At 45.1% G+C, this 24,645-nt stretch overlaps 1 protein-coding gene and 1 long non-coding RNA gene across 6 annotated transcripts in view; one reads left to right on the top strand and one right to left on the bottom strand.

Annotated features, from left to right (window-relative positions):
* Nucleotides 1–24,645, top strand: part of SRGAP3 (SLIT-ROBO Rho GTPase activating protein 3) — a 253,404-nt gene that overhangs the window by 84,627 nt on the left and 144,132 nt on the right. The gene's annotated exons all lie outside the window — the stretch shown is intronic.
* LOC115273639 lies at nucleotides 4,777–7,129 on the bottom strand. Its single transcript, XR_003900879.1, has 3 exons — nucleotides 7,062–7,129; nucleotides 6,805–6,960; nucleotides 4,777–4,897 (listed from the first exon to the last, which is right to left on the bottom strand). It is a non-coding gene; the product is annotated as an uncharacterized LOC115273639 (long non-coding RNA).

The raw sequence follows: 24,645 nt of genomic DNA, 5'->3' as shown, positions 1-24,645 counted from the left end.
GAGTGCAGGTCCTTGCAGTGGTTCAGGCCAGGCTGATGGCCAGGGTCCCAGCAGCATCTACAAGCCCTTTAGGGGGTCTGCCTCCTTTTTCCAGTGTACCACCCACCTCCCACCTCTCCTGCCCTCTTTGTTTTGAAAGTAGCAGCCTCATAGTTGGGGCCAAGTGGCAGAGTGGCCTAAATTTAGCCCTCTGGCTTCAGCGGTGAGCCACAGGTGAAGACCAAGGTGCAAGCAGAGAGGCGGCCACATTTTCAGAATACCTTTGGTCAGTACCATAAACGGAGCAAATGTTAGGTCCATAGAAGGGCCCACACCCTCTGCTTGTTTTTATGGGAAGGATGGAAGACAGGCTTAATTCCTTCTGGTCTGCTTCTGCAGCTGACCCGCCCTCAGGAAGGCCCTAGGACCCTGCCGCCTCAGTTCGGAGCAGCCAGTTGGAAGTGTTCTCTCCCCTGGGAGTGGGGGTGTTGGGCTGTGGGGGTAGGCCCTGCAAGCTGTGTTTGGTTTGGCTGAATCTAAGCTAGGTTTGGCTCAGACAGACCAGCCCTCGTTATGTGGGCTCCATCCCCCTCGACCTCAGCCAGGGCTGCTGCCTTATGAAGCCTGATCAGACAGATCTGGGGCAGATGATGCTAACAGTAAGTGCTCACATTTACTGAATACTTGCTGTGTACCAGACATTGTTCTAACAACCTTAGCTTCATCACTGCATTTGATCTTCCTGATAACCTAAGAAGTGGGTACAGTGATCACTCTCTTTTTATAGAGGAGGAAAGTGAAGTACAGATAGGGTAAGTAACTTTCTCAAAATCACACAGCTAGTAAGTGGCAGAGCTGGGACTGAGATTCAGTCTATCCCCAAAGCCCAGCCCTTGACCACTGTAGTCACTGCCTCTGTCATATAGCTTCATCCTTTTTGAATCATTTATGCATTTTGTGTATCCTATGTGGATTATGTCAGTTAATCCTCGACACACCCTATGAGGTAGGCACTCCTGTTATCATTCCCTTTTTACAGAAGTGGTAACTGAGGTTCAGAGGGGTTGATTGACTTGCTCAGAGTCTGGACAGGCAGCTGTGGAGTCCAGCCTGTAGCATGCCAGGTTGTAGAGTTTATGACTCCTAGCCCTGTCCACCCTTGGTGGCCCACCCAAAGTCAGCCTCCCTTGGGTGTGCTCCCATCTGCCACATTGTCCTGGAGCCCTGTGTCTCCATGTTGGAAGGGTTGTCCTGGTTGTGGTTTTTCCTGCGGACTTCATTACAGCAGCCTGCAAGTGCAGTAGAGGGAGCACGGAGGGCTCAGGATTCAGAGTTGTAGGCAGCCACCTACATGGGCAGGTTTTGTTTCTGGAGCCCCGACCCAGATGTTCCTCAAGGATAGGGGGATTCTTTAAGGCTCTTGGGAGAGGGTGTTAAGGGAGCATCTTAATATCCCATTCACGATTTTTTCTTCATCTATTGCATATACTGAGGTGCTTATTTAACTGTGGCAAAATACACATAATGTAAAATTTACCGGCTTAGCCATTTTCAAGTATACCACAGGTCAGTAGTATTAAGCACATTCACATTGTTGAGCAGTCGCCATCACCATCTGTCTCTAGGACTTTTTTGTCTTCTTAAACTGAAAGTGCCCATTAAACACTAACTCTCCATTCCCCTCCCCCAAGCTCTGGCACCCTCCCTCCTACTTTCTATGAATCTGACTGCTCTAGGAACCATGTGTAAGTGAAATCGTACAGTATTTGTCCTTTTGTGTCTGGCTTATTTCATTGAGTATGTTTTCAAGGCTCCTCCACATTGTAGCACATGCCAGAATATTCTTCCTTTTTAAGGCTGAATAATATTCTGTTGTATGTGTATAGCACATTTTTTATTTATCCACTCATCCATCCATAGACATTTATGGACCTTTTGGCTATTGCAAAATAACACTGCTATCCTATAGTAAGTTTTGTGAAAACATTTGCTTGAAGAATAATTTGGCTACTAAAAGAGGTTTGAAAACCACTGCTCCATCCAAAGTTGGGGGAGGTAGAGACTGAGCAAGTGTGAGTAAGTTGCCTGTGTATGAGGGCCAGGGCCGGAACTACAACATTTGTACTCTGCATGCAGCATTTCCCCTCCCTGCTCCAATGGCCGATTCTTTAAAAAATTTTTTAAATTTAAAATTTTATTTTAATTATTATTTTTTTCTAAATATAATTTATTGTCAAGTTAGCTAACATACAGTGTGCTCTTGGTTTCGAGAGTAGATTCCCATGATTCATCATTTACATACAACACCCAGTGCTCATCCCAACAAGTGCCCTCTTCAATGCTCATCTCCCACTTTCCCCTCCCCCTTGCCTTCCCCATCAGTCATGTTTGTTCTAGGTATTTAAGAGTCTCTTATGGTTTGCCTCCCTCCCTCTGTTTGAAACTATTTTTTCCCCTTCCCTTCCCCCATGGTCTTCTATTAAGTTTCTCGAGTTCCACGTATGAGTGAAAATGTATGATACCTGTTTTTCTCTGACTGACTTATTTCACTCAGCATAATACCCTCCAGTTCCATCCACACTGCTGCAAATGGCAGGATTTCATTCTTTTTCATTGCCAAGTAGTATTGCTCCAATGGCTCGTTCTGATATTTATCAGAGGAAGGAAGAACAGTGCAGCTCTGTCTTGGGGGCAACTGCCCGGAGTTTCCCAGAAACCTCCTACAGCTGAAGAAAGGACTGGGTTCTACATTTATTCCATGCCCAAGGGACCCGATGTGGAGATGGATAAAGCAGGATCTGCCTCTCCCTGGTTGAATGACCTTGGGTACATTCTTCACTTCTCAGAGCTTAGGTTCTTGTGAAGATCAAATGAGGTGACACATGTCCGGTGCTTCCTGGTGTGGTGATGGCACACAGCACTCAGGAAGAAGGAGCCACCCCTCGGTGAGGATGAGGAGATGAATGTGACAGGCTCTGGCCCCTCTGAGTTCTTCTCAGTGCATTGTATCCAGAGTCACATGATGTTAGTTTGCCCCCTTATTGGTGATACTGACATTTATCAGTTGATTAAGATAGTATCTGCCAGGTTTCTGCATTGCAAGGTTAATTAACCAGTGTTTTGTACTTGCCAATTAATTAGTATTTAATAAGCATTTTGTGGGAACTGCTCTGAGACTATATAAATATTCTATTCCTCATCAAACTTTCACCCTGTAGTTTGAGCACCATCTTTTGCCAAATGTTGATTTTTAGAATTCCATCATTCCTTCTACATTTATTATTTGGAATTTTACTGCAAGGCAGAGCTTTCACTTCTCTTTTATTCATTCATTCACTTATGTCAGTGTAGACTTGTGAATTTCTTTTTTATTCTGTGGGTTCTAATCTGTAACAGTAATTATTATTTTGATGCTCAAGTTGTTTTTCTCTAACTTTGAAGATATCTAACTAATGGGGCTATTGGCAGAGAACCTCAGTTTCTGGCCATTTGGACTGCTCCATAAGGCCACCTGAGTGTCCTGACCACAAAGTAGCCAGATTTCAGAGCAAGTGATCCCCCAGAGAAGAGTAAGGAGGAACCCACATGCCGGTGTGACCTAGTCACAGAAGGCGTACACTGTCACTTCTGCCATATCCTATGCATTAGAAACAAGTCACTTAAGGAGAGGTGAAGGATGCTTATAGGCCCCTTTTGAAGAGAGGAGGCCAGAGAATTTGTGGCCAAATTGTAAAACCACCACAAAATATGTGAAATCTTATTAACTCTTTCATTTCTAGCAGAACCCCATGAGGTAGGCATTACTCTGAACAAGACTTTTTAAGTGCCTTACCCAAGATCAGACAGTGGGAAAGCTGGGATTTGGATCTAGACAGCCCAGCTCCCGGGTCCATGTTGTCAGCTACTACCTGATCTGATAGGGCATTGAATACTTGGCTAAGCTGAGCTGAGGAAATGGAGGATTCCTGGAGGTCTTCAAGGGGAAGAGACGTGATCCAGCTTCCTTGTGGAAGGCAACATGCTGCAATATGCAGGCTGATGGGAGAGGAGAATGTCCAACTGGATTCTCAAGTGGGGCTTGCATGCAGATTCCCATTTTCCTTCCATAGCTGGGAGGCCTGTCTTTTCACCTGCTGTTTTCCATCTGTTCATTTCACAGGTAGTTAGAGAAAAACAGTATAAATTGTAGTTTTTAAAAATAGGCAGGCATACTTTGGATTCTCTATCTCCCCCTCTCTTTGCCTCTCCCCCGCACACACACACATGTGCTTTCTCTCTCTCTTTCAAAAATAAATAAATCTTAAAAAAATGGGCAGAGTGGCCCTGCTAGACTCCCTTTCCTGGCAAAATGTCAGGGGGAAGGCTGGATGTAGAACTTGTATAGTGGGGTGGGGTGGGGTTGAGGAAAAAATGGAACAATATGAGACATAGTCTTTACTTTCAGGAGCATGTTGTCTGTTTGAAAGACAAGAATATAAACACAAATTTATTTAAGACCCCCGATTACATGTAATTAATTGTTAAATGGTTGGGCCAACAATTGTGTCTTAGTTGTCTTTCTGTCAGGTCATGGTGCATAGCAGCGTGCCTTGTTTTGCTTATTGATTGCTTGTTAAGTGAATGAAAGACAAATAGATATTTGATGGTGTCCTACCGTGGCATGGCTTGCAGAGACCAGAGGGAGGTGGGTGGTGAAGCCAGGTGAGCTGAGCAGGGGAGGTGAATGTTATGAAACATCTGGTCCCAGAAAGCAGGATTAGCAGACTCAGCAGATGTCAACTGCTGAGGTGTCATCTGGGTCTACGAAGATTGACACATGCCAAGAGAAGGGCCAAGAACTCAAGGACGGGCAGATGCCAGGAGTCAGGAGAGGTCTGACATGGAGAACCTTGGTGCAGGTGGGTGTAGCAACTGGAATCTAGATGGATAGGCCAAGAGAGTTACAGCCTCAGGATCAGAGCATGGAACATGGGTTCGAGCCAGGGGCAGATGTACTTTGCATTTTGCTGCCCTGTGTGCTGACATGGGCTTGAACTGGTGTCAGAGGGGTTCACTGTCAGGAATATAAGCAGGAAGGGACTAGGGTGAGTTGGAGAGGCTCCTGTGACCGCTGATGGGCTCTGCCATGGAGCTTGAAAATAGGGGCTTCATTTGGGCCAACCCATTGCACTGTGTCCTGCAGATTACTAAGGCCTTCACACCACCAAGTTCTGGATTATGGTGCAGACTGGGGTGAGGATGAGCCTACCTTCAAGGGATTTTTAGTACTGAATTCCCTAGGAGAAACCCAGGTCTACTCTGGAAATGACACCCAAGGAACATTACTGCTGTGCATGCCTGTCTGCAATTTTGTACCTTTCCTACTGTGTGAAGAGGTCGAATTAGCTTCTTCAGTTTCTCTACAGAGAAGGTTAAGTTAGTGATATGAGCCCCAGCTTTGCTACCTCCTTCTTGAAGGACCTTAGGTAGGTGATATGGGATAATTCCTCATCTGGGATATGGGGATAATTAATACCCACCTCTTGGGCTTTGGGGAGAATCAAGTCAATCAGCCATGTAAATTTAATTGTTTGAAAAGCAAAGTGCTGTGTGAACCTAAGGGAATATTACTGTGAAATAAACTTCACCCAGAGAGAGCTGAAAGTACTTAATATTGTCAGTGTATCCCTCTTTACATAGGAACCTGGATGTGCCAGTCATGTTCACAGGGCAGCTACAGAAATAACTCACTGCCCTTCTCTGGCTCATGGAGCAAAAACTCAAGAAGAACTTGGTTAATAAAACCCTCCGATTTGACTAGAATCCCTCCTCACCTCCAACTTTTTATAAGAGATTGATTGGTACCTTCTGTGAGAGTATCATATAGAACCCTCCCAGCTATGAGCAGATAAGACAGCTGGGCAGAATCCCTGGTGGGCCGCATGGTTTCACTTTAGCTAGGAAGGGGCTTCACTCTTACATAGCGCTGGCATTCCAGCCAGGCTCACTACTTCTTCATAATGCCTGGAAGAGTTATTTTAGTTGGATTTTCATAGAGACCACAAAAGGATTAGGTGAAAATAACAGGGGCTGTTATTTACTGAATGGTACAAGAGCAACCTCTGTATCTGAATTTCCCTTTAAAGAATCTTCCCTAAGCCTAAAAATATCCTTTACTATTATCTACTGAGTTACTGCCGGTGTAACAGGAAGTTGTCCCTCTGCCTGTAGAAGTTTGTATTTTACCTGTTTGGTGTCTGCATATGTATGGTTATAGGTTGTAAAAGTTGTCCTCAACCCTTTGGCCTGTGTTATATTTTCCTCTTAGGGTCCTCTTACTTTAATTCCTGGTGTCCCCCAACATAGTTTAGAGAAGGCTAATAGTGTGCCAGCCAAGAATTGGTGCTCTAGGGACAGACTCTACCATTACCAGCTGTGGATCTTGGCCAAAGTTCTATTTCCCTTTCCATAAAATAAGGCTAACAACAGTACCTGTCTCATAGGGTTGTTTTGGGGCTGAAAGTTACTAAAGTGTATAAAGTGCTTAAATAGTACCTAGTACCTAGTGAATATTCAATAAACATCATGGGTTTTTTGGAAGTAACATATACAGGATTCATTATCCCCAAGAAAAATATACCCCCTAGAAATATAAACATCTTGAAAGGTTCACATACATTCAAGGATCCATACTTGGAATATTAAAGAAAACTAAAGTGCTTGGCAGTACAGAGTATAGTCATAATACATATTTGTATTTATCTGTGAATGAAGGATACAGGGGAGCCCCTTTGAGGTGCTAAGCCCTGCTGTGCTTGGCTGCATCCTGTGTGTTGAAATACATACCCAGGTGTTCCCCACTGCCCTTACTTTTCCAGAACTGGTTGACATCTCTTAGGAGATAGGTCAGTAGCTCTTGCTCCCCTGGCCAGTGCAGTTCTTCTCCACTTGTAGGCTGGAGCCTCAGTGCTTTAATGATGAGACCATGTGGCAAAACTCCTCCTAGAATACAGTACATAGAGGGAAATAAAGTGTCCCAAAGAGGCAGGTCCCAGAGCCAGACTTACTGCTTGAAATATGGGACTAGAATAGAGTTCCCTCACCTGGGGAAGAAGACTGGTAAAAAGTTTCTTGATTGCTGCCCAAGGCTATGGCAAATACAAAGTGATGTGCCCATGTGTCCTTCCAGTTAATACCTGGAAAGTCACAATGGCTCAATGGCAAGACATGCGATGTCTCCTATATCACCATGGTAGCTGAGCTCTGCCACTGTAGTCTGATTCTGGACTCTTGTGGGCCAGAAAAAGCCAACTACAAAATGCCAGAGGGAGGGACGGGGAAAGAGAGAAAGTGAGAGAGAGAAGGAGAGAATATGCAACAAACACAAAATTCACATCCTGTTCATGATGCATCTACAATTCCAAATTCTAAACACTTGGAAAGAAAACTGTGGCCAAAAAAAAGGAGAAAGAAATAAAGGCATATAGCCAGTGCCACCACCAACAGGAAGGTGAATTCACAGGAAATAAGAGCAAAAGCTAATAATGACTTTCAAATATGTGTGATAAAGATCCTCAAAGGGTTGAAGGAAAGAATAACATCTGTAAAAAAGAATAGTGAAATAAAAAGTTAGCAGAGACAAAACAAGAACACAGGACATGAAGAGAACAAATTAGAAATTAGGAAATACACAGTATGCTTTTTAATTTCTTAGTAGAATCTCACTAGATGGGAGAGCCTCAGTACTGGACATAACTGAAGAAAGAATCATGGATTAGATGTCAGAGTGAGCAATTGAAAATATGAAAGGGCAGTTGAGATACATAGAGAATGTATGTCAATCAGAGTTCCAGAAGAAGAAAACTGAGGAAATGAAGAACGGTATTTGCTATGGAATGCACATTTTCTCGTAATGGAAGAAAGACATGAGCTGAGATAGAAAAGAGCATCGTGATTGACAAAAATAAATCTACACCTTATATTGAAGCGCAGCTTCAGAATCTCAAGAATGCAGACAGAGTCTCAAAAGCTCCACAGAGAAAAGACAAATTACCTGCAAAGGAACAACAATTAGCCTGACAGCAAACTTCTCATCAGCAACAACAGCTGCCAGAAGACAATGAAGAAGTATCTTGAAAATGCTGAGGAAGAGGAATTGTCAACCTAGAAGTCTGTGCTCAGCTAAAGTAGCACTCAAGAGTGAGGATGATACAAAGGCATGTTCACTTATACAAAAAAGAAGAAGCCTTAGCACACATTGACACATATTGAAAGAAATAGTAAAGTGCAAACTTTATTCAGAAGAAAAGTGAATATTGAGATTAAAATGGCATGCAAAAAGAAAAAGATTGAGCCTAAAAATTGGTGATTATGTTGGTTGCAAATTTACACAACTATTGATTATTTAAAATAAAAACTTTTGTGGAAAAAGAAAGAAGTGCAGACAGGGCAGTTTCTACTTCCTTTCATCTGATCGATGCCATTAAGAAGCAAACTCGGTGTTGCCAGGTCACTAGTCTCTCAAGATAAACCATAAAGCCAGAACTTTTATGTAAAGTCTCCTGACTTTAATGGGTTTGCACCAAATTCAGAAATTTGTAGTGTGCCAAACACTTCAACACTTTGTAGATTCAAGAAACCTTCATGGTTAGATCCCAGGTTGGTTTTTTTTGTTTTGTTTTGTTTTGTTTTGTTTTGTTTTGTTTTAGTGAGAGCACTCATACACATGTGTGCTAGTGGGGGAGGGGAGAGGGAGATGGAGAGAGAATCCCAAGCAAGCTTCATGGCCAGTACAGAGCTCAGTCTAAGGCTTGGTCTCCTGAGCCAAAATGAACAGTCAGATGCTTCACGACTGAGCCACTCAGGTGCCCTATCGATTCCAGGTTTTGGCAGGGAAAAAAAAAAGAAAGAAAGTAAACTTCATTATCCTTTCAGCCTGTAATCGGTGACCTCCCGATTATAATATTTAATGTCAATTATCTAAATGTCCCTTTGCCTCTCTTGTTTCTATCACATGAACAAGGATGCCTTCTCAGAGGAGGGGGTATTTGGACTGGGAACTGAAGAAAGAAAGGAATTTAAGTAAGTGGAAAGGGGTGGGAAGGCTAGTTGAGACCTTGAGGTAGGAGTGTACCTGGAGTGGTTTGGGAAATAATGAATTTAATGGGGATGGGGTTTGGGAGGCAGAGGTGAGGTTGGTTGGGGCCAGAGATATTGGGATATTGTCCTGTATCCTCATGTCCTCCTTAACATCTAGCAGTTGGTCTATTTTGAGTCACAATGTTTAGTGTCTTACATCATTCCCAGGGATGGCAGTGGTGAATAAATGAACACTGTTTGGTGATGAAGGTGAGGATGCCAATGAAAAAGGCAAGAAGGATAAATCCAGGGACATATGGGAGAATATGTGGTAGATGGGATGCTTCCCAAGGAGATGTGTAATGTGTCAGCCGGTCCTTTAATTAGAAACAGTGATGGAGAATGCATGGCTGGAGTGTGGGTATTCACGTTGACTCAATAGCTTGAGTCTCTGGTTCCGAGTTTTTCTAAATAGTTGTGTGGCAATGTTCTAAACCGGTTTGGTTCCTTCAAAATAAAACAACATAAACAAATGGAGGGGGACGTAGGTGGGAATGGTGGAGGGAAAGTGGGTGGTGAGTCAGGCGACCCAGGTTCTAGTTCTGTGTTTGCCATCAGCTCCTTCAGAGGAAGATCTGCCTTACAGGGGTTTGGATTCCAAAGTCAGCATGTCAGGCCATGCCAGTTCCTGAAACTACTCTTAAAATATAATATACATTTTTTAGTGTAGATAACAGTATACAGTAATATGTATATGTAAGCTATATAGTGATGTGCCATGAGTATAGTGCATATCACAAGATAATTTGTTATGGAGAAAATTACATTTTTCAAATATTTTTCATCCCTCTCTTTTTTGCCACATGCGCATATATTTATTTTTGCAACTTAATAAGGATTTATTTTTTTCTCACAAGCAAGAGTGGTACAATGACTCAATAAATTCATTTATGTTCTGGGGCAGCACTTTTCAATAGAAATACAATGTAAATCACATGTGTAATTAGGTACCATTAATTTTAGTAATATTTATTATATAACTCAATATATTCTAAGTGCTGTCCTTTCAATATGCAATCAATATAAAAATTATTACAGTGATAATTTACATTTAGGGGTCCTAATTCTTCAAAATTTGATGTGCATTTTACACTTAGGGCACATCTTCATTTGAACTAGCTGCATGTCAATTCAGGGTCATGTGGCTCGTGGCTACTGTACTAGACAGTATAAATCTAAGGCTTTTACCTTTAAAAAATTTTTTTACTTAAATTCTGGTTAGTTAACATTCAGTGTAATATTGGTTTCAGGAGTAGATTTAGTGATCCATGCCACATGAATATTTTTATTTTGCGTAAGCAAATGCTCACATGTTGCAACTGGATTGTGTGACCTTGAGTACAAAAAATATCATCCCTTTGAGCCTCAGTGAGATAATATGACTGGCCTAGATAATTTATAAGCCCTCATCCAGCTCAAAACATTGACTCTTTGACATTGTAATTGTAGGCACGGTTGAGTATGGTTAGGGACACAGGTTGTGTGTCTGGCAGGCTGGATTTTCATTTTGACTTTACCCCTGCCTAATCGTGCAACTCTGGGAAGGCATGCCTCAGTTTTGATCTTTTGAAATCTGTAAATTGGGGATAATAGCATCTGCCCCAGATGGTTGCTGTGAGGATTCCATAATCCTTATAAAATGCTTAGAACAATGCCTGGCACATAGAATTTACTCAATAAAAGTTACCTATTATTATTATTACTATTTTTGCAAAGTACTGGAGTAAGGGCTCTTGGGAATACAGAAGAAGGAGTCATCACAGTTGAAATGTATTTTTAAAAAACTGGTACCGTCAGTGTACTGTCAGTCTAATCAAGACTTACTCATGCTGGCTAATGTACAAAGAATTTATTGTAAGGATATAATGGATGATGTTAGGGCTGTCGAGGGTGGGGTTCCCTGGGAAACAGGTGCTGAGATGGAGATTACTATGAGGGACATCTCCTAGGGAGTTCAGTTGGGTCAGTGCCCGTGACAGTGAGGCAGAGGCAGGAGAGTTGGACAGAGGAGGCAGCTGAGTGCTGGTGCAGTACCAGTGAGGGCCTCAGCCAACTCCGTGGGATACTCTGGAACCCGGAGAGCCCCTCAGAGTTGTCTCAAGTTGGCGCCAAGGACCCAGGCCTCTGTCCCCATGCTGATCAGTCATGGATGTGGACTGCTGCTGGAAGGCAGTGTGACCTACAGTGAGGCACTTTTCTTCAATCTCCACAGAGGGCTGCCAGCAGTCCCAGTGGCTGAGGGAAGGAGGCCTTCCTTCCTGAAGGTGAATCTGGTGGCTCACCACAGTGCCCACCGCAATGCCCAGGGACTGAGAACAGCACTAGGGCAGTCGTGCAGGGAGGGAATGGGGAGGTTAGGAGTGGAGGCCATTGTGCTCACGTGCCAGGCCTGTATGGGTTTTGTCCCTGCTTATTTCTGCTCCAGTCTCCTGCCTCAGTCTATGAACACCAGCTTCCTCCACCTCCTCACTTTGCACGTGGCCCAAGATAGCCACCAGCCCAGAGTCTGCATGGCTTGTCGTGACTGGCATCAAAGACCCCTGTGTCTTACTAAAAACATTTGGAAGAGAGACAAGCCTGTGAGTAGATATGCTTTGCCTACTGCCAGCTTGATTTACTGTCCATTCCTGGTCTAGTCACTGGAGGTGAAGGGCTGGATCCTGTTGTACTCCCCTTGCCTGGGGTTGTGGCCAGACAGGCACCGTGAAAGGTGTTTCTGGGTGGTTAACAGAGGTTTCCTGAGCATCTCTGATTTGCCAGGCCGTATTCCAGGCCCAGGGGATAAGTAAGGCCCAATGGAGGTGGGCTGGGATCGAGAACAGCATCCTCACAGGGCACCTGCAGTGGTGGGAAGGAGGAGCAGGAGTCCTCAGAAACCCAGTCTGTCATGGCTTCTCCCTCCCTTGCAGCTTCGAGGTTTCCTTCCAGCTGGCTCTCACTGTTTCCTCTTTCTCATCTCCAAACCTGTCTTTCAAGAGCAGCATTCCCTTCCTTACCATTGCTTTCCCTCCAGCTCCTTGCTGCCCCCTTAGATAATCCAGCCCCCCCCACATCTGACTGCCACCTCCCTTAAACCTGCAGCCCCTCTCGGCTTTCCTATGGCCTTGGATTTCACAGCCGTCCTCACAGACATGAGACCTTGGGATGACCTTCGGCTCTGCTCTTTCCCTCTAGCCAGTCCTCAAGTCATTTGGCATCTGCTTCTCACATCTGTCTCCTCTTCTCTGGCCAGTTCTGGCAGTATCTTCTGAACTATTCCCCTTGGCTTTGGTCTCTCCTTCCAGCCCATCTCGTTGGTCAGACAGATAAATATTCCTGAAACGCACCCCTGATGTCACATTCTTTGACTTAATATCTTCTGGATAAAGTTCAGCCTCCTTCTCTTCTTTGACCTGGCTCCAAGTTGCCTTTCCAGCTGACATTCTGCCTTTTTCGTATTGTTGATGGCTATGCCTCAGGCATCCAGAATGAGTCCCCAGGTGGACTCCAGGCTTCCGTACCTCCATGTTTTTGGGTAGCTTTGTCTCTCTAGGTCTTTCCCCCATTCTCCTCAGTTCTTGACTCCTTTTTCTTTCTAGAAGCCTTAACTGATTCGCTCATTCAGATACAGCCCATCCTGCCCTCTTCCAAGCTGCTAAGATGCCATCTGAATCTTGCCACCACCTCTTACCACCTGTTCACTGTACTACAGACCTTTACACACTCTGTAGAGTTCCCTACTCAGTGGCTGAGCCAAACAGTGGCTTGAGGCAACCTCCCTAGGCCACCCCAGATAAATACATAATCTAAATAAAAATAAGGTCTTGCTATTCTCACCCAGCTTCAAAACAATTTCCCTAGTGTCCACGTTCAACAGATTGCCCCCACAAGGCTCTGCCTGTATAGAAAGACGTGGGGCCTCTGAGGACAAGATCAAAGTCCAGTTATCGGTTAGTCCTCTATGGCATGTGGTGGGGGGCTTGCAGAATACTTGTGGGCTGAAGGAAGGAATGCCACAACATACAGTCTTTTTTAGGATTATCTTTTCTTTTCTCATAGAGGTGAAACATACTTTTGTTTTCTTCCAACTGGCTGCTTGAGAACAGTGCTCTAGGCTCTAGCTCTCCTGTCCTGGCTCAGGTTCTGTGTGAGAAGGGCAAAGAACCTGTAGCTCTAGGCCGGTAGCAAATGCCCCTATGGTCCAGATGCAAGAACTCCTCCAGCTGCCCTCAGAAGGCTGTTCCCAGGCCCACCTCCTCTGAGGGTGCACTGGAAATGTTCTGTGGCCCTTATTTATGCATAGAGAAGGCTCCTGTTTCCTCTTCTGCATTTCCCTTGACCTTGAAAATAAATACAGAAGAAGTACCTGGGGTGATGATAGGGTCTTCCGAGTGCTTGCCCCTCAGGATTCCCTTTTCCTATCCCACCATCTTACTTCAGGTCTCCAACCAGCCAGTGATGTGTCTCATCAGGCCTGTGCCAGGCTGTGTCTTCTGCTGGGAAGAAGCCTCCCTGACACCCTCGCTGCACCCCACAGGTTCTTCTTCAGCCTTTAGATTTCCACTTACATATCACTGCTTCCAGGAAGCCCTCCTAACTGCCCTGGCACATGCTTTCTTTAGTCAGGTTCATCTGTTCTATGCCTGTGCTACACCCTGTCCTTGTCCTGCCCCCACCCCAGTGTCCATCTCACTGAGGTATAATTGTCAGTCCTCCTTCCTGGTCTGCACACTCCATGGTGGCATGGTGGGGTCTGTCTGCCCACCACCATATTCCTAGTGTCCAGAACAGTACTGGACACACAGTAAGCACTCAACAAATACATTGAATGAATGCATAGGGGCACAGGTAGATGGATGGGTGGATGAACAGATGGGTGAAACAAGTGCTATGTTTCTGGTTAGCTGCTGCCACAGAATTGTGCATGACAACCACATTCACCTCAGGGGCCTTTTGTAGTAACATGTGTTTATTGCTCATGCTTCTGGAGTTATCTGGAGGTCAGCTAGGCAGCTCTGTTGATCTTGGTTGGGCTCACTCACATGTCCGGGGTGGGCTGGTTTTGGCTGGGGCGACAAAGGCAACTAGGGTAACACAGTTCCATTCCTTGTGTCTCTTATCCTCCCACAGCTAGCCCAGGCACGTGCTCTTGGTGATGGCTGGTGTGTAAGAGTGAGTAGAAATACTCAAGGCCCCTGGGGTCCAGCCTGGAATGGGCACACCACATTCTCCTGGCCAAAGCAAGTCATAGGCCAGCCCAGATTGAAGGGATGGGGAAATAGATTTCACTTCTTTAGTGAGAGAAGAACTGTAAAGTCACGAGGCAAAGATTGTGGGTATAGGAAAGAAGGATTGCAGAAATGGGATCATTGCTGCATTTAATCTGCCACGCTGGGCATCAAAAATCCTGGGTCTCAGTTCACAATGAATGAATCTCAGTTCACAATCTCAGGGGAAGCCACACGTGTCAGAGGGACTCATAAGCTTCATTTCCTCACCTGGAAAATGGAATGGTGATATCTACCCTACCCATCTCACGTGATGACAAGGAATTTGTTCATTCTGTTGTTAGTCCATGCTCAGAGTTTGGGAAGGATCATAAACTGTGAAGTGCTGTGCTGTGGGAAGCAGGATGACCTCTCCTCAGCTGCCCACCCAACAGAACTGGCGAGGAGTGGAGGGCAGCAGAGGGGGGATCGCAAGACCAGGAACCTGCCTGCCGGCCCCACACTAAGGTTTTGGACATCTCACATTCTCAACTGTGCACAGAGGCCATGTGGGGTCGAATGAATAATGAATATAAATGTGCTTTTGGAAAGCATCAAGCATTGTGTGGTTGTAAAATATTATTAGATGCCGGACCACTTTTACCAAAGTAGCTAGTAGACAAATCTGGCTTTAGCCCAAGGCACTTCCTCTGTCTCCCCAGGAGATGAGATGGTTGGGAGCCAATAATTCTTAAAGGTGTTTCCATAGCCCAAGACAAGGGCGTGCGAGACTTACTAGGCGTTCTTTCTCCGCACCAGCACAGTGAAGTTCTGCTTATGAAACTGCTGGTGGTTGTGCCACAGGTTCCTCTGCCTGTTGTCTCCCCCGGGTAGATAGGTGCTAGGGCTTGTGTTTTGCAAGGGCGTTTTCTTTCTCCAGTCCTACTTGGTCATCCCCTGAGAACAGTCCATGTTGCTGGAGAAGCAGGCATCTCTTCCTTCTTCCCTCCCTCAAGTTTATGGCCCTTGGTGATTAGCTGCATCTCTGAAATGCTAATGGGAGGTTCACTTGGGCACTTGAGCTAAACTTGATCCATGGGCATTTCTCCCACTGGCTTTGGAGGAAAACGCCCATCAAAACAACAGCCCCTCTCTGGCTCTAGAGACAGTCATGGGGGTGGAAGGTGGGGCCTGAGGCCTTTCATTCCCAACTCAGAAAGCGAGGCGAGGTGGGGGTGGGGGTGGAGTTGAAAGCTAGGTCTCGCAGGATGAGAGGGAGAGGCCAGAGAATGGTAATAAATTCTCGGGGCTAGGCACCCATCTGAGCTGCGCGGACTCTGGCTTGCCCCATGTCGTCTGTTGGTGTGATTCAAGAGCAGGCTGCATTCCTTTCTCCCTGAGGCCTTACATCCCTCCAAAGGCCGCCATCTGGCTGGCTGCATGGAAACACCTGGCTCAGAGCAAGTCCAGTTCCTGCAGTGCAGAAGGAAGCCCTTGAACGCTCCTCGCTGACAGCACATTGTTATTTTTCTTTTTTCCTTTTTCATGAATCATTATGTCTGGAATCTTCCCTGGAAGATCGAGCCAACAGTTCTGTCCCCAGTACTGCGGACTCTGTTGCGTTGGTGAGCAATGATCCAAGGCGGCTGACATTTGGGGGGATGAGCCGTATTGGGCTCACACAGTCATGGGCTCAGGTTCTGGCTTGCGGGACATGCTGGCTGAGGGACCTTGGGGAGCTTAAGTGGGCCTCAGTTTCTTCATCCACCAGCTCCTCTGTATTTGTGGGCAGCATTAAATGAGATCAAGTGGTGAAAACTGCCGTGCATAGATGGGTTTTGAATCTGATTAAAGACCGATCAATCCTAGAGACTCCTGATCCTCACTCCACTTCTCTGGTGGCTGCTGTAACCCTATGTTCATGTCCCTCTGCAGAAGGGAAAATCCAGTTGGGGGCCTGGCAGTTCTGGGTGCCACAGAGTATCTCACATGTGCCAAGATCAAGTCTTCTCATCTGTAGTTGACGTCTGCTTCCTGCCAGGTGCCAAGGGTGAAGCATCACCTCTACCACATCCTGCTGGGGATGCCCTTGTGGGATTACCATTTGTATTCCAACAGCTAATCTTGTGCTCTCCAACCTGCATCCCCTCAGGTGCCACTGTATTTTTTACAAGTTTGTGTGGCCCCAGGGTCATCCTCATTCTAAGGCAAAGTAGGGTAGACATCCTTACCCTCAACTCTACCACACTTTGTCATGAAATCTCATAGTGTCTCCCATGGTGCATCTGAATTGGGCCTTGCAGTGTGAGTAGGAGTTCAACAGGTGAGGGGTAAATATGACACTTATATTTTGCTTAGAAGCTACCCTTTCTCTCAGACTGACTTCCTCTTTATAGGTTTACAAAGTCAGTTACATACATTGATCCTGGGGTTGCCTGCTCTACATCCCTCATGTCAGTTTTGGGCTGGGAGCTCCATGCATTGTATCAGCAGCAGTAACGGCCGCATAGCATATCGGTATCCCCACTAACTGTGGGTAGAACAGGACTCTGAGCTGGACACTATAAAGGAAAGGCTGTGTGTGACCTCTACTACCAGAAACTTAGCATTTGAAATTAGCCTTGTGGCACCACATCCACAGAGCTCTTGTAAATGTTAGCAAACCCGGATTTGTCAGTCAACATGTGAAATGCCTACTTTATGGAAGAAATTTAATACATACCTCCCAGTTGATTCTCCCTGTCCCTGACTGTAGTATCACAGTGGCCCCCTAACTGGTCTCCTTGTCTTCTGTCTCTTCTACCAATAATTCACCTGCCCTCCATGCTGCTGCCAGGTTTTTCTGTAACCTTGACTATGGGGTAGAGTCTAAGCCCCCTAATGTGGCTTTTGAGGTTCTTCACTATCTGGTAGCAAAGGAACCTTTTCTTCCTTCCTTCCTTCCTTCCTTCCTTCCTTCCTTCCTTCCTTCCTTCCTTCCTTCCTTCCTTCCTTTCTTCTTCTTTTTTTAGAAGGATTTTGTTTTTCTTTTCTTTTTTTTGAACATTTATTTATTTATTCTGAGAGAGAAAGAGAGAGCATGAACGGGGAGGAACAGAGAAGGAGGGAGAGACACACAGAAACCCAAGCAGGCTCTGCACTGTCAGCATGGAGCCTGATGTGGGGCTTGAACTCATGCACCGTGAGATCATGTCCTGAGCTGAATCCAAGAGTCAGACGTTCAGCCGCCTGAGCCGTCAGGCGTCCCACCAAGGAAACCTTTTTGCCTGAGCTTCTCCTGCATCCTGCTCAACTTACCTCCAGCCTCATCAGACCCTTTGGTAGTCCTTGAACATGCAGTGGGCTTCCAGACCTCATGGCCTTTGCCTACTCACTTATCCCTTTTCTGAGCCAAAGTGCAGAGAAGCCCCTGGTGGTGCTACCTTTTCTATTCTCCCCTAACCTGGTGAACTCCTATGCACCCTTCAATGCCAGGCCAAGTGAAGCCTCTCCACCCACTATGGCTCCTGCCATCTCCTCTGCAGAGGTCCGTGCTTCCTTCTCAGTGTGCAGTCTTATGCATATCTGTTCTAGCTCATTGTAATTTTTTGTAGTTGCTGTTCTCTGTTGAATTCCTCAAGGGCAGGTTCTCTGTCATCCCTGTGGGTGTGTCCCCCTGTCCTGGCACAGAGCCTGGCGGATGCTAATGAATCTTGAGTGAATGTGTAAAGGAATGAATATGGAAGCGTAATGTTACATATGAATTGGATCATCTATATCTTAGGAGGAAGGGGGGGTTTGAGTACTGGAATGAAACATAAAGTTTATATAAGATGGAGAGGAAGGAAAGTATCTGTGAGATTTCCAGGTCTAGGTAGAAATAAGAGAATTTTTGTCTCCCTCCTGAGCATTGTGAAAAGACTTTCCAGAGTTGAAGATAAAGGTATTAACTTAGAGGAGAAAGAAAGAAGGAATACACCGGCATGGATAAGAATGGACTTTCTGATTTAAACATTCATAATGCATAGGTAACTTTTATCGAATTCATAGGCAGTGTGCCAAGCACTTTGGCACGCATAATCTCCTCTAATGCTTTTTGCAACTCCATAAGGTAGTTACTCAACTTCTTTGAACCTGAGACCTGAAGATAAATAGGAGTTAGATGGGATAGGAGGGAGTAATGAAGGGAAGAAGAGAAGGGCATTTCAGGTAGGAGAAATAGCAAAGGGCAAAGGCCCTGAGGCAAGAAGGAATTTGGGGTGTTGAAGCAGCAGAGGGAAGGCTGGGGGCCTTGAAGATAGGGAGTAGGGGGCAAGTGGAACCAGATAAGGCTGTGGGGGTGTAGAGAGACCACATGTAGAGTCTGATAAGCCACATGATGGTGGAGAGTGGAGAGGACAGAAACTTGCTGGTTTCTGGTGGTGGTGGTATGGACTAGGTTTTTACTTTCTAAAGAAGACTTGATTTGGAAATATGGGAAGAGGAACAAAAGTAATGTGGGGGCTGGTTTAGTGGGCTGGTGTGCATGTCCACGTCAGAGATGATGAGGACTTTAACTAGGGTGGTGGTGGGGGAGATAGAGATAAACAGATAACTTAGGAATGTTGGGGCAGTAGAATGGACAGGACTTGGTGATGGATGGAGACGTGGGGTAAGCAAGAGGTAAGGAAGGGATAGATGTTAGCTCGAGCACGTAGGGGAATAGAGGTGCCGTTTCCTCACATGGGGACTGTTCAGTAAGGGGGTGAGTTTCAGGGTCAAATGAGGGTCATCTCATGGGCACAAGGATCTGTGGAACTCCCTGGGAGGGAATGCTGGTTTTGATGATCATTCAGGTCCCTAGAATTTGTGGAAATAAACCTGGGGCTAGACTGCTGGCCTCCTATCAGGTGTTTGTAGCTCCTTGATGTCTCTTTCCTATGGGGAAGCGATGGACTGAGAGCTTGTCATGATCATGGTTTTACCCAGTGCCCCTTGGCTGTTCAAAGACAGATGCTGAAAAGGAACTAGCATCACTGGCATTTCTCTCTGCTTGTTGATATTTATGTTTTCTACTGTGAAGTAGTTTTAGGATCCACATTTCTCTCTGCTTGTTGATATTTTATGTTTCCGCCTGTGAAGTACTTTTAGGGTCCAAAAGGCTTGATTCTGGAAACTGGAATGCAAATTTTTTTTCTTTTCTTTTTCATTAAAATTTTTGAAAAATATTTTTGTTCATTTTTGAGAGACAGAGAGATACAGAGTACTAATGGGAGAGGGGCAGAGGGAGGGAGACACAGAATCCAAAGCAGGCTCTAGGCTCTGAGCTGTCAGCACAAAGCCTGACACAGGGCTCAAACCCACGAACCACAAGATCCTGACCTGAGCTGAAGTCGGATGCTTAATTGACTGAGCCACCCAGGTGCCCCTAGAATGTAAAATTAAATGACAGTTTCTCTGTTGACCTCCCCTTAAGCCAGCCCACAGCATCCTCCCTCATTTAGGAGGGAGAATGTGAGTCTTCAGAAGTGAGAATCTGTTACTGTTGTGTTCCCATCAGAGCAGATGGCCCTCAGCAACTCACCTCAGTGCCAAGGAGAAATTAGCGGAGGTGAAGGGAGGAAGGAGGGGAAATTGGAGTCCATCTCTGTGCAGTCAGTATCTGTGGTGGCGACCTTGACTTCGAGGTGGTTCATATGGGACTTTTGAGCATAAAACCTAATTTAAACCCAAACAGGACTCAGCAGTGTTAGACTAAGAAATTTCCCACTTGTTTGACATACAATAAACTTAATGCTGAAGCAGACCTTAATTCAACGACCCCGCTTTGTGCAGAATTTGAGGCCCAGAGCTTGGTTCCCAGTAGGACCACAAAAACAACCCACTGACCGACTGACCTAGAGTCGTGAAGCTCTTTGCCCAAAATCTCACAAAGAGTTATCACCCGAACAGGGCGCAGCAAGTGGTGCCAAGTGGCAAGCTCATAAACATGAGGTGTTTTTCCTCTTTGGTAATAGGACTCAGGACATGAAATATGAGCTTGGCAAAGAGTTCCATATTGCGTTAAGAGGACAAATAGATTTATATTGGGGTGGTAAGTGCTTGTGCTGAGCCCAAGTGTGAATGATTGGAGTGCAGCCTGACTGTGGAAATTTGCTTCTATGCTGGGAGATGCATCGCTAAGGGAGCTGTAACCTTTTCCTCTTTGGTTGATCTCCTGTCACTATTGCAGATGATGGGCGTGCAAGCAACACTTTTTACTAATTGGCAGGGAAGGTACTCTTATAGAGTAATAATAATTATACTGTGAGGAAGAATCACACCCATTTGTATAACTATTTACAGGACTCTTTCCTTATTTGATCTTACCACAATTTGGCAGTAGGTATCATTAATCCCAGTTTATGGTTGAGGTTGATGCCTTGAGGCAGAGCTGGAACTGACCCAGAACTTACTTCTTAAAGTCCGCGTTTGAGTCTGAAATAGCCTGACCAGACCTCAGCATGTATATATGCCAGCATTATCTGCGCTCAGGCTTGGAAACCATTATTAAGCCAGGAGGCAGCTGTAATGATTTTTTCTGAGGCTTTTCCTAGAAGTTTGCTGGACTTAGCATTTGAGCAGGTACTTGATTCTTTTTCGTATGTTTTGTTGCACTTCGTCTATCTTCAGGGGCATGTAGGGTCTCCTGAAGAGTTGCTCTTGAAGGTTCACTGATGAGCGACAGGAATTGATAGCAGTGATTGTAAGGACTTGCTTGATGTGTGCTGTAAAAATGAAAACTCCTTCAAATAACCGGGCCCCACTCACTGACCTCCTTGAAAATTTAATCTCTGCCCGTGTTATGGAATGGACAAAGATTCCCTTGGAAAACCTTTGCAGAGTTTACAAAAGTTAAAAAGAAAACGTGTGTGTGCGCGTGCTTGTGTGCCCCGCCCCCCACAGTCACAGGCCCGATATCAGACCCTTCTTGTTTCCCCTTCTCTCCTTTACAAAAATCAATCGGCAAGAATTTGCAAAGTTGCCAGGATGAGGTAATGGGTAATAACTCACATGGCTTTCAGAAACATAAATCATTCAGCGTGATGTAGTGCCTTTCCATCCCGTGGCCAGCCTTCGTGAGCAGTAGCTGCAATGTGCATAAAATATTTGGGCTTTACTATGGCCTTGGATATTCTTCCATGCGGCGTTCTCATCAGAAGGTCAGGGAAATTCATCCTGCATCCCATTACTGTCAGGTGAATGCATACATGGCCGGAGGCACCTTCTCAGTGAAGATTAGCAGCTTTTGCCTGGACTGGTCATTTCAGCACAAGTTAATGGGGTCAAGGTGGGGACAGCTGTGGCAGAGTGGGGGCCTCTGTGCTCTGGGTTTTAATCCAGCAGGGCTGGCACTGGTTAACGTGGTGTTTTTCTGGGAAGGTTTTTCAGAGTCATAAGCTAGAAGTTGATAGATTTTTGTTTAGCGGGCACAGCCATTGCTTTAAAAAGTGAATTTGAATACATTTGGTCAGATCTGTGCTCTCTGTACTGTTTTATACTAGGTCTCAAATCCCATATTTGTTACTCACCTAACAATCCCTGGGGATATTTAAGGTTGTCACTCCCAGAGGAGATATCACCCTGCTAGACCCAACTGTGGCCTTCTCAGGCTGGGCTAACTGATACTGAGTATTTTAAAAATGTACAATTTCTCCCCATATTAGAGGTGTAATACATATTATATGGAACATTGGAAGAATATAGAAAAAGCACAGTGATTAGTACAGGGGTTGGCAGCCTACAGCACACTGGCCAAGTACAGTCCATCACCTGTTTTTGTACATAAAGTTTTATTGAAACACAGCCATGTGCATTCATTGCCTACTATCTGTGACATGAATGCTCTTTTGTTACAAGGCAGAGCTGAGTAGGTGCAACAGAGATCCAATGGCCTGCAAAGTGTAAAATATGAACTGTCTAGCCCCTTACAAAAATGTTTGCCAAGCCAAGGCTTAGCGCCTAGGCACTCAGTAAATATTTACTGGAGAAGTGAAAATATCTGAGATCCTACAACCTAGATAGAGGTAACCACAATGAACATTTTAATGTATAATGTTTAGTCTTTTCTCTGGATTTAAATAGCTGAAATTACATTTTAGGAGGGCTAACTTAGACATCCTATTTTTGATCCATTTTTGTCATTGAACTATACATTATGGGCATTTTCAAGGTCATTGTCATTAGACACCATGGTTTCTAAACTGCATGGGAATTCCATGGATGTGCCAGGATACTCACTCAAACCCCTGCTGCTGGATTATGTTGTGTCCAAGTTTTCACTCTTACAGACTATGCTGTGATAAATATTTCTGCACAAACATTTTTGTGTGTGTTTACCTCTGGTCCTAGAAGAGGAGTTATGCTATCTCATATTGCTAAAATTTTTTTTCACCTCAGCATAGCTTGTCTGCATAGCATTGGGAGGCCTCTGAGAGCAGGGATCCTATTATGTGCATATGTCCATCTCCCCTTCTCCAGGCTCTAACACACATAGCAGGCAACCAGTAAAGGCTTGTGGGTATATGACAGCATGCCCTCCTCGTCCTCCCTGCTTGCACAGACCCTGCAAGTTCTGCCCCAGCTCTCCTCCTCCATGAGGTCTCCGCTGACACCCCGTCACCACAGTCCCTGCCCGTTCTGGTCATCTGCCTTGCTGTATCATTCACTGCTCAGCCCATATTCTGTCATTTTTTAGTGCTTTCAGGGTGGTGGGATGTATATTGTATTAGTTTCCTATGGCTGCTGTGACAAAATACTACAAACCTGGTGACTTAAAACAACACTCATTACTTCTTTCACAGTTCTAGAAGCCAAAAGTGAGATGTTGGCAGAGCCCTGATGCTCCTTCCAGAGACTCTAGGGGAGAACCATTCCTTGCCTCCTCCTGCTTCTGGTGGCTGCTGGCGTTCCCTGGCTTGTAGCTACAACACTCCCGTTTCTGCCTCCCTGGTCACGTTGTCTCTTCCTTTTCTGTTTGTGTCGGTCTCCTGTCTTCTCTCTCCAAAGAGACCCTTCTAATTGCACTTGGGCTCCACCTGGATAAGCCAGGATAGTCTCCTCCATCTCCAGATTCTTAATCACATCTGCACAGTCCTCTTCTGCCTATTAAGGTAGCATTCACAGGTTCCAGGGATTAGAAGCTGAATATATTTTGGGGATCATTATTCAGCTTACCACATATATGACTTCATTTGACTGATTACTTGATTCTTGTAAAAATATTTGTGAGGAACCAATGTAGTGTCAGGCCCTGGAGCTGTGGTAGCTGCTTTTCATCACGACAGGGCGGAAAGGACTGGTGTATGAAGAACTGTAGTCAAGATAGCTGAGCGCTGGCCAAGGAGCTGGGAGACCCAGGTGCTGGCTCCACACTGAGGGAAGCTCTCCATTCTTTGACACCTCTGTGAGTAAAGGGGTTGGACCAACCACCATTTTCTGAAAGTGAGGAGAGAACACCACTGTTGGTATAGATGCTGGATGATTTTAGGGGGTTCACAGAGACAAAACTAAATAGCAATGCCTCACAGACTCTTTTTAATTCTCTTTCAACCCTTCCTATTACCTCAAAGAGAAAATCTCCATTAGGTGCTAGCATGCCTTTAACACTTCCTTGCATACTTGTCAAACTCCTTTTATGAAAAAGAAAGCAGGTCCCAGACGACAGGATCTGGGTAGAATTTTAATATTAGTTTGTGTCCATTATATTTATTTTTACAGTTACCTTTCATTAATGATGAGTGATTCAAGTTTTTCTATTGATGTTACTATAAAGTATCCTATATAAAAAGTGAGGTGATTTAAAGAAATACCGTAAATAACTACAGGATGGATGGTTTTTAGAGAAGACACATTGTGAATATGGCTCTGAAGTCTGGGAAACACTTGGATGTTTCCAGGCTGGCGCCCATCTCTCTGACTTTCATTTCAGTTCTAGAAGCAAGGCAGGATGGAAAACAAAAAGAAGCATCTTTAGTCAGAGGACGCAGCTGGAAATTCGGGATTAATGAATCCTGATTTCTTCCCATTTAAATGCATCTGGTCCTTCAGGGACCATTGGGCAGCAAAGCCGTGAATATTAATCTCGTGTTGAAATTGATCACAGCCCACTTTAACTCAGAGCTTCTGGTGGGAGGAAGTGTGGCTGTATTCTGACCATTCTGTGCATTTTGCTGAACATTTGGAAAGCAGGGAGGCAACTTCTGTCTGACTTCTTTTTGAGAGGAGATAGCTGTTATTTAGACATGGCACAGATGCTATGGGGAGACCTTCTCTCCCACTTACTCTCCTGTCCACTTTCTGATTGAGGGAGCTGGTTTAGTAATCCAGGTAAAGGTGCTCAGGGGACTTCAGAGCTCTGTCTCTG

Source organism: Suricata suricatta, chromosome 12, assembly GCF_006229205.1.
Source record: "Suricata suricatta isolate VVHF042 chromosome 12, meerkat_22Aug2017_6uvM2_HiC, whole genome shotgun sequence".
In the NCBI taxonomy this organism is placed as follows: Eukaryota; Metazoa; Chordata; class Mammalia; order Carnivora; family Herpestidae; genus Suricata; species Suricata suricatta.
This window is presented reverse-complemented; position numbering and strand designations above follow the sequence as displayed.